The following is an 11,066-nucleotide window of genomic DNA, read 5'->3' as shown; positions in this document are numbered from 1 at the left end:
CACAATCTATCATGCTAAGATGGCAAAGAAGACGACAACACCAAGCATGACACAAGTTTCCCAAGATCTCAGGTGCTCTAACTCAGTCATCATTCAAGGCATAAGTCACACTTAACAATATACAAGCAAACACTATAATTGGAATCTGCCAATTTCTGGATATGCAAACAACAGCTACAAGATTTAGCTATAACTGGAGTTACACAAATCCAAATGACTTGAAAGAAGACATTTTGGAAAGCTTATGAAATTATCTACATTTCATCTATAACCATCACAGCATGATTCCCAAGTTAAGTAGGTCGAAATTATACCTTTACAGAAACTGGTTCATACAAAACAGAGAGCAACAAATCCTGTATTCTAACTTTAAACAGTTGTAACTCAAACACTACTCAGCCAAATGATACCAAGTTTTAATAGCAGCTAGATACGTAAATTATCTACAACTTTTGTATAAACAAGTTTCACAACAAAGCACATTATCATGAAGAACTTTGCTAAGTTCCTAAATCTGTCCATAAACCACATTTGCAAGAAAATAAATATTAACTTATGTTGCAAACACATAATTGGGCAAAACCAACTCTACCAAAATGTCACACATGACTAAAGAACACCAGAAAACCTTGTGTCCATGACCAAATAAATTCTTTTAATGCATTTCTTAATTTATTTTAGATAACAAGGTGACTTAATGAACATATACCAAAAGTGCACAATAACTTCTACAAAAATTACAGTGGCTCACATATACTCTCAATAGTCTAATGTACAAATTTTACTCCATTTAAATATGTATAGCAACCTCTATGAAAAGGACAAGTTGCTAAAGCAAGAAATCATGTGAGAGCAAGATAAACCAATAACTCACTCATGCAGCCACCAATGACCATGAAATTTTTACCACACATCAAACATCACATGAGTAGCATGCCACAAAAAATTCACTTCATTTGGAGCCCTACAACTGCAGTTATGAAAAAGACAAATACAACTAGAATTGAAAACCTAGATGCATAAATCCATTTTCACAGCTAAAACTTTAAACTAAAACCTGAAATATTATAGATCTACTACATATAAAATTTCACAAGGATTCCAAAAAGTCCTTATTTGCTATTTTATGAATTTCCTATGATTTATTATGATTTTCCAAACTTTCAGCCGATTTAAAACAAATAGGTCCCTAGGAGCACTATTCATATGAGTCTATAACATTGCAGATAGGACCCTCCCTTTCTCCTAATTGTTGCGTGAAGCCCTCCACGTGAATCAAAGCAGAGGAGGCCATCGGAGGCTCATGGTGCCGGCCAGAGGAGGCTTCTCGACGGCGGTGGAGTGGCACGGCGACAGGTCGTCCCAGCGGTGAGGCAAGGCCGGAGTGGGGTCGCTCCGCATGCAGCACGGCGCGGCGAAGGTGGTGGTGGCTGCCATGCGGCCCAAGGAGGCGTGGAGGCACAAAAGCTAGCGGCAGCCGTGGAAGCAGGCACAGGCGGCCATGGCTGCAGGGCAGCATGCGTAGTAGCGGCACGGTGAGGGCAGCGGCGCGGTCGGCAAAGTGAAGTGGGATGAGGGAGGAGGCGACGATGGAGCTTGGTTTGGGGCGAGCAGTGGTGCAGCAGGGGGCTCTGCTCTGTCCCAGCCATGGTGAGCGAGAGCATGAGAGACAGAGCGAGAGAAAGAGACCGAGGGAGCAGCGCTCGACTTTCGTTTACTCAGACACGGGGGCGAGGTGGCACGCATACAGGCGCGAGGGCGGGCGAGGTGTCAAGCGAGGCGAGCCGAGGGAGCCACGCGGTGTTGAAATATATTTTAGTTGTTGTGTACTGGTATAATAAATTTTACCCACGTATTCCAGTTAGTCTGATTATCTTCCTAAGAGTTCCTGATCTGTTCCATCATAAGTTCAGTGTAGCCTCCCTGCATTGAAATATATTTTAGTTGAAAAACAACCTTCTTATGTTGGCATTTTTTGATTCTAAGCAATGATTTTGCTCACCTTTTTGTATCTGTAGGTATTTGAAAGGTCACTGGAACAATTTGTGCCTGCAAATATTTCATAAGGAGCTTACTGCACTTCCTTAATTACTTCTTGTGAGTTCACTAATGTTGTATAATCATCACATCTACTTGTTGTGACATACATATTATTCTACTTCATAAAAAAGCAAGCAACTGAGTACATATATAGCTTTTTATCAGATTCTTCTTTTTTCATTGCATCATTGAATTGTGTTTCTTACCTCAAGTAGTTGATCAAACTCGACTGGTGCTTGTATTAGTTGGATAAGGGAAGCAATTGAAACCTGTAAGAAAATAAAGAAGCCATTTGTTGAGTTCATAAATCCGGGGTCCCTCGCGGGCCGGCTTCCCTGCAAAGGCTCGTCCCAAGCAGACAACGCACAACTCATGGGCTGACCCAAGTGTCTAAAACAATAGGTTAGGAGGGCGGTCCAGTCACCGATCGGAAGGTCAGGACGAGGAGGAATAGCTCCCACTTGTCGACTCCGGCCCACCTCTCCGACCGGAGTGCTCACTTCGGTCTCTAGCGCCTCCGGACGGTCTCTCCGACCGGAAGGCCTAGCAAAGCACTACCTCTGACTCTGACCCCATGTCTCTGATCAGGGTATGCAAAGACCCTGCTCACTGCTCTTCTCCTACTGACGCAACCAGAGCCGACTGGGACCAACCAACCGGGGATGCCCGCCCGGAAGGGACCAGGGAACGAACGGAGAAAGCAAGGCAAGGCGCTCAAGTCAAACCATGATACCAGGGACCGTACCCTGTCACCTATAGGAATAGTACTCTGTAACCGCCCTGACACAAACAGTATTGCAGGGACCAACATTTTCCTCTACAATATTGTGGGAGTCGTTAACTCCCATACGGTAAGGCCCCCCACATGCCTCTGGGCATCGACAGTGTTCTGGGCGCCGAGATTTACCGTACCAAGTGAACATGGTGAGACTCATCACATGCCTCTGGGCATCAACAGTATATGCAGGTGTCAACATCTGTCGTACCCGAAACAAGATGACATAACCTCCCACATACAATCGACATCCAACAGTGTTGTGGGCGCCTACCATCCTCCTATACCCACCGGCGTGGGCAACAAGACTTAGAAGCATACAAACTCTCTCCCTCTCACTTGTAAGGCCATCCCCTTCATCTATAAAAGGGAATGCGCTCTCTCTCCTAAGAGACAAAGTTGATTCAAGTTCATGCAAGTTAATCCAGATCGATCAAGTTCACTAGCTCACAACCACAGAACCGCCAGGTTCAGACCTCAAGCACATGCTTGAACACTTAGTTCATAGAGGAGATCCTGTCGCTCTTGGCCCTTCTGACTAGAGCCGACCGAACCTCTCGTGCACCCCATCTTTCTCCTTCTCATTTGTAAACCCCACTGCAAACTTCGAGCACCTGGGCTCAGGAATAAAGTCATCGACTGACTCAAACTGGACGTAGGGCATGTTGCCTAAACCAGTATACACCCTATGTCATTGAGTGCTAGGCCACCTCTGATCACAACATATAACAAAACTACAAATATTTACTTGTTGGTCACTTTCTGCACCGACAGTTGGCGCCGTCCGTTGGGAAGACGCTGTACGTTCAACTCTTTTTGGTCATCGGATGGCCCACATTTCTACCACCCTCGTCATGTCGGGCTTTGGCAATTCAATTCGCTTTGGCTCACTAGAGTTTCCCGTGATCCCACATATTGGGATGTGGGTTTCACCCATCTTTGAGCCATCCTAGGCCTTCCTCCTTGGAAGCCTGGACTTCGTCACTGACCGGCTCGGCGTACTACACCTCCATGAGGAGGCACTCATTCTGGCACCAGTCAGAGGGGCGCCCTCCATTGACTTCGGGACATACGACTTCAAGGATGTGGCATCTATGCTTCATTCCAAGCAAACTCTCTGCTCAAACCCCATTGTGAGTAATGTACATATATTTACTTACTATTCTCTATCTTCCGCTGATTACCCAGAGGGACCCCATTGTCCCTGACACGACCACCATACGACCGATTCCCCTACGGCCTCGTGTCTCTCACGGATGCATACGCTCGGGGGCTCCGAAGGATGCCGACGTCGCCCCCTCTCACATATGAATTTGTGGGGATGGTGAGCTATGCCCCCACCTATTTCCTCGACCTCATGGATGATGACGTTGAGAGTGATGGCTCCTGCATCGGCAACGTGGTGCCTAGCCACCGTCCGTCCTAGGAGTGCGCTATGGCAGACGCTCTAGGATAGCCACCGGTGGCAATGCAGTCCTTACAGACTCATGCCCCTTCGGATCCTCATGTAGAGACCCCAAGCTCGCACATGAGCACGATGAGGAACCACGACAACAGTGGCTGCACCAGCCACCAACTGCGCCAGCATGCTCGGCAAACCACACCATGCCCCGTGCGTGTAGACCGGTGAGCGATGCCCGGGGTCACGGCCATCGGGTCCAGCACAACACCGTGGACAAGGGGAATGAGCCCCCATAGTTCTCTTGGGCCAATCAGAACATTGCCGCTGTGACAGTGCTTCTGTGTGGCCTGTCCGAGCCGAATGACCCTCATGAATAGGCGTTCCACTAGAACCTTCAGGCACTAGTGGAAACCGCCACCATTCAACAAGCAGAGAGCTCCATATCGCAATGTCGACTCGCGGCCTCGCTCCCCACTAGGGGAATGGGGACGCAACAGATGGGTCGCTCCACCTGATCACCGTTACAACCATGGAACATAGCATAGGAGGCTGCATTGGCACCTCGTCTTGACTTGACGACCGCTTCGCACCGACTGCCTGTATACGCGTGGCTCGGACCAAACCGAGACACACACAGCAGCGACCGGAATTCCAGCCCTAATAGCCTAGGACCATAGATTTTTGTCCAACACCTCCAGTAAGCGCTGTTCCCACCATGCTCCAATGAAGGCTGAGGCAAAGGTAAGGCCAAGCGCTAGGATTAGGACAAGGGCCCCTCCACGTAGAGGGGAAAAAGAACATAAAGGATCACCGCCGATCGGCCAACTCCACGTTGGTCACCATGGCTGATCACGCGGGCACGCGGCCCCAGCAGAACCCTTCAGGCCATTTCCACGAGCTCATGTAGAGCCCGTGCACCAATCATGACTACCTCATCAAACACCTCTACAAGGACTGCTAGCTCATCAAGCTCCTTCTGCGGCAGGCCGGCAGGGCAAAGGAACAAAAAGGCGAAGAAGCAGTGACTGAGAAAGGGGGCATAGCAGGCAAGGATCTAGACGACTGAAGGTTGAAGTGATCCCACTAGACACCTACCAACTAAAGGACAACAACGACGACATTCTCTCCGAACGCTTGGAACAGCTATGTCGTTTTTCTTCCCCTAAGTTTTAGTCCTACCATTGTTTACTTAGCATATGCTCCTATAAAAGCACCCCAACCCAAACATTTTTTGGCCAAGGGCGCTCGGGGGCTCCACTAGGGGACACTACTACCTCTCTATTTTGTTTACTATCATATGGTGAAATTCCTTCCTACCCGATCAAAAGGGGAGTTTGTTCCTTTAATTTGCCTTATGTAGCTTTGGTTTAAAACATTCCAATCGATCGCACCCCACCTTTTCCTATGGTTACAAGCAGCTGAGCCTCACGAGCCATGCTTCGGGCTCCCAAGGTTGCAGCCTACAGGACAAATGGGTAGGTACGAGAAAGAAAGAATAAAAAACAAAATTATGCCAAGGGAAATCTAAGGAACAAAAGGGAACAAGCTTCCCCGAACGGAGTGACTCCATCATAGAAAATGAAACCAACTATAGTCATTAAGCACACATGAACATTTACATGGGGCTCCCCCATAAACTTAAACTTTTTACGTTCACTAAACTACCTATATTTTACAAGCTATTGGGCTAGCTCGGCGGCATCTGCTATCGGTGCGATCGACAAAGGCACGGGCTGCTCACTCCCTGGCAGCACAACATTCAGCTCGATCGAAGCCGAGGCGATGTCCACCTCTGACCTAGGCTTCGTGCCATCCGTAGGCCAGGCAACGTCCTCCCCACGCATGCTTCTGGTCATGTCTTCATGGCAAACGTCCATCACCCACTAAGCAGAGACTTGCTCTACCACCAACCTTGTGTGCAGCAGCAAGCTCTCCCTGATCGATTGGATGTCCTCCATGCTCAAGCCATCAACATACCCATTGTAGATAGTAGCAAAGTCTAGGTTCGAATGATGCGTCGCCACCGAACTCAACACCCCCGATGCTCCATAGAACAGCCCGCTCGTGATAAGATCCTAGACCGCATCTAGGACCTCCGCCAACTAGATGGCGGGCGCGCTAGTACTTGACGCTGGCCCGAAGACCTCTAAGACGATGAGCTAGGCAATGTTGCGGATCTAGTCAAGTTCCCCCTTGAGAGCACATCGCTCTTCACGGGACTTGGCCAGCTCCTCTGCATTCTGGCTAAAAGTCACCTTGATTATCTCTAGGTCCTGCTCCAGCGTCTTCACCCTTCCGCCTAGCTCTAAAAAAAGGGCGACAAGCTCAGAAATAGGCTGAAGGAAAAAACCAACATGACAAAAAATAGAAAAGGTACATACCGACGTGGAAGTTCTCAAGGGTGGAGAATTCCTCTATCTGCTAGGCCACCTACTCGTGTAGCCAGGCGCTCGCCTCCTCTGTCCCCATCACCTGGCCCCGAAGCACGAGCACTTCCCAGTCTGCCTCTGACCAGGCCTTTCACTTTGACTCTAGGGCTTTCCGTGCCAACTCTAAGGCGTTCCGCTCCGACGCCAAGGCGCTCCGCTCCAACTCAAGGGTCTTTAGGGATTTCTAGAGCACCACCTCGGTGTCCGCCAGGGATGTCTGCAACTCCACCTTGGTCTCTGCCTGATGGGCCTTTGCCGCCTCAAGCCCCTACTCGGCGGTGGGTGCCTGCTCTGTTGCACGCTGCCCCTCCACCTACACCACGGTCACCTCGGCCGCCATGTCCTAGGACTCATGGTGAGCGGACTCTAGCTGACGCTCAAGCTCAACCATCCGAGTGTGCTCCATTTGGAGGAAGCAAAACTTGCAGGATGACATCCCCTTCAGACTCTACGAAAAACAAGCATGCTAAGGCAACCAACAAAAGATTCAGAGGTCAAGGACAAGTATGGGAAACTCACCTCTGCAACAAGCTGTAGGTCAACCTTGACTAACTGCTGAGCGGACTTAACCTACTCCTAGATGTCTCCGAGCTTCGTAGACAGGTTGGCGAGTTCAGACACCACAGCATGTCCTTACTCCCCAAGGATGTCCCAGAGCAGACCCTCCTACGAATTCTAAAGGACGAACCGCACCTTTGTTGGGTCCTCAGGGCAGGGCCACTCCAGGTCACCCTTCGGTAGCCCACTAGAGGGCCCCGCCTCAGACCAAACCACCGCCAGCTCCCGCAATAATGCTGGTGGCTCAGCCATGACTTCCGCCTCATCGTCAGATGGGATATCCACCACCTCGGGTGCATAGGACACCGCTGGGCATTCCTACTCTATCCCAGCCATGTCTTTCTCTGGCGCTTTCGGCTCCAACCACAAGGATGAGCCATGCAGCTCCCCGACCAACGAGGTAGGAAGCTCGGTCTCCCTCTCCTCTTCCGCCGCGACTGGTGGAGGAGGGGCCACGAGAGTTACCTCCGATGTGATCTCCGCCATCAGCACCGGGATCGCCGCCAATGCCGACGCCACCACTTCCACCGTACCAGCAACCGACCCGGGGGCACCACCCTCAGAAGGAAAGGACTCGCTGCCGTTGCCTGGTTCCCCACGCCGCTCGCCACGACACGCTATAGGGTGGGCCTCCAAGCCTCCTACATGAGAGTTGGGGCGATGCTCAATCCCTTCATCGCCTGGCCACTATCAAAAAGGGCAAGTAAGTCAAACTCCAAAAAGACTCAATAGCAAAAGATCAAAAAGAAACAAAGGAAAACATACCAGGAGGTGAGCGGTATGACTCTGAAGGCAAGACCCGACGACGATGGGCCTACAGGACAAGGACCGCTCCCAGGCTGCGACCCGCGCCCCCTCACTTCAGCCGAGGGCGGAGTCGCCCCAATGGGATCCTGCCCAGCCTGTGGGTCACCATGACCCTTGGCTTAGGACTTCCTGACCAGAGCAGCGGGTGGGGCTTCCTCCAGTTACGACTTGCGTGATGCATGGGTGCCAATCTGCTCCTTGGACCACCCGGCTTGCTCGACCGTGTCCGTGGCAAGTGGGGCTTCCTCTGGCTACGAGTCACGTGTTGGCACTAGTCCCAGCAATGCACAAGTGCCATTCCGCTCCTTGGACCACTCGGCTTGCTCGTTCACTTGACGCCACCGAGGGGCGCGGTGACCACATCCGCTTTGTCTCCTGTTCACCGATGGCGTCCGCACTCACCGCACGCTTCCTCAGTGCGGGAACCACCACGCGCCCCTCCGCCTCCTACTCATCACCAGCGGACGTCGCCGTAGGGTCACGACGCTCCACCGAGGTCACAATGACCTCCTGACTCTCCTCCTCCTTAGAGAAAACCATGTCATCCACACCCGTGGGATCCTCTGATGCAAGCTCTAACTCGACGTCGCTGCTACATTCCCCGGCCTTCATGTGCCGGGTGATCTCCTGCTCCTTCTCTTGCTTCCACCAAACCTCCCTGGTTCTCTTCTTCCTCCTGGCATCTGCCACCTCCGTCTAGGTGACCTACCGGGCCATGCCATCTGGTCCCTTGGGAAGGTGCAGCCAGGACTTGTAAACTCCAAGCCCCTACAGAACGGGTGGTCTGAAATAAAAAAAGGAAAAGCAGAGGAAGAAGCACGAACAAAATAAAAGGGAGCATACTAGTCTGGACACGATCGTGGAGTTGAAAGGTGTGGGCTTCCCTTTGACCCTCTCTTTGGGCTTCAGCTGCAGCACCCGGCCAAGGTGACTCTAGACCTCATCATCCGGTAGCTCCTCGGGCGACGCACGGTCCGGGTCCAATGGGCCGCTGTACATCCACATCGGCCGCGTCCTCTCCGCCAATGGCACAACCTGACGGCGATAGAGGGTGTGGAACACCCGCACCCCATCAAGACCACGTCGTATGATCTTTCAAAGCTCCTCCTCGATGACCTCCACTTTCTTCTTCTCTTTATGGGCACAAACCCATGACCAACTGTCCTGCTTTTCTAGCCTCCCGTCGGTGAACGCTAGGAATGGCGCCTTCGCTGGATTCCTGATGTAAAACAACTTCCTATGCCACCCCCGGTTGGAGTTGCAGGGGATGTACACGGGATATGAGCCTCCCACGCTCGGCTTCCTCTATAGGGCAAAACCTCCCACCAACGCGATCTCAGCCGGATTCCCGCCGTCAAGGCTCACCCAGAGAATAGCCGCCGGAAGAAGTCCGCATGTGGATCCACCCTGAGGAAAGCCTCATAGATGGTGACAAAGCTGGCGATGTGCAGCACCCCCATCATATTAAGGTGTTGTAGCTCTAGACCCCACTCATTGAGGAGCCCGCACAGAAACCAGTGCACGGGGTATACTAACCCACGCTCATGGAAGGTGAGAAAGGACACCACCTCATCAGGCAGAGGTTGCGGGAACTCCTCCCTCCCAGGAGCCCTCCAGTGCGCCACCTCCTTCGGCGGTAGGAACCCCTTCATGATGAAGGCCTTCAACACCAACTCCCTCATGGTGGATGACCTCCAGTCTAACATTTTGGTCTAAGATCGCAAAAGGATTTGTGAGTTTCTTTTTTCTCCCTTGCTCTCTCCCCTTTCTTTCCTAGAAACCGTCACGGCTCTCAAGAAACACTCTCAGCGAGAAGGAAGAGAAAAGGGGCGGCAAATGAGGAATAGGCGAAAGAACAGAGCAAAAACCTTCTCCTCCTACTTAAGGAAAAGGGTACAACAGTTAAGGGAGGGCGCGCCGATCGGAAAAGGTGAAATGGCGGAACGAAAAACCCTCTCTCTTTCCCATTTAATGCACATGAGATGCACCCTAACCAATGAGACGTGCCCTGCCCGATGGAACAGCTCCTGATCAGACGGGACATGGCCTAGGTATGGCCCACCACTTCTGCACGCCGGGCACAAGAACCAAAGCACCACCGCACGTAGGCGGCCCTCCGCTTCCCCTGGCGGGACTTGGAAAACCCCAAAACAGGATCTCCGCCGGGAGAGACCATCGGGTTCCCTAAAAGTCGATCAAATGGCTTAGAAAAACACACCGAGAGATAGGTATGGAGCGAAGGGATGCTCCATGTAGGCCATGCCGACTCCATCACGAACGACAAGCATGGGTCCTGGTCGGACATTTCCGACTGGAGCTCTCCAAACCCCGTCACTTGAGTCATCAAGGTAACAATACCAAACCCCCCTCTATTTCTTTATAATCATTTCATACATCCATACGCGCATTTATTCCATACGCCCATGCCTTCTGAATGATTCAGGCCCTAAACTGTCTGGGGCTCAGGAAATAAGCATTGCACGTGCAACGAAATGCATCATAACGCTCTGTGTTGCGTCATGAAGCGGCAGTTTCCTCATTCGACATGGGCAACAACAGAGCTAGGGGAGAAAAACGGAGATGAGCCCCATGCGGCCCTCGCCCAGTCTGGCAGACAGGGTCATCTCAACCTTCTTGTTCGATCCTAAACCTCTTGCCAATCCCATAGAATCTCCATCGAGGAGAGGCCATTAGGCCACCTGGGTCGGTCTCCGGAATGACCCAGGCATCTACTGGGTTGCAGGTAAAGGAGCAGTGGAATGTGACAAGAGGGCTATGTCGACCCCATCACGGACGATGGACCCGGATTCCACTCGATCATACCCGTTAGCGAACTCACCGAGCGCGTCACTTGAGCCCGAGCGATCGGGACAAGCGACAAAACTCAGTCCCTCCAGTTATGAGGAACCAAGGATGGGGTAACGCACACAACTCAAACCGACCCCTACTAAAGCACAATGGGGCTCGGGGGCTCAAGACACAAAATGCCTGGGTCTACAACCTTGAACTCGCCCCATCAGGATCCACGACTCTGACTCGCCCAATCCTATGGTGC

Source organism: Miscanthus floridulus, chromosome 6 (assembly GCF_019320115.1).
Source record: "Miscanthus floridulus cultivar M001 chromosome 6, ASM1932011v1, whole genome shotgun sequence".
NCBI classification, from domain to species: Eukaryota; Viridiplantae; Streptophyta; class Magnoliopsida; order Poales; family Poaceae; genus Miscanthus; species Miscanthus floridulus.
This window is presented reverse-complemented; position numbering follows the sequence as displayed.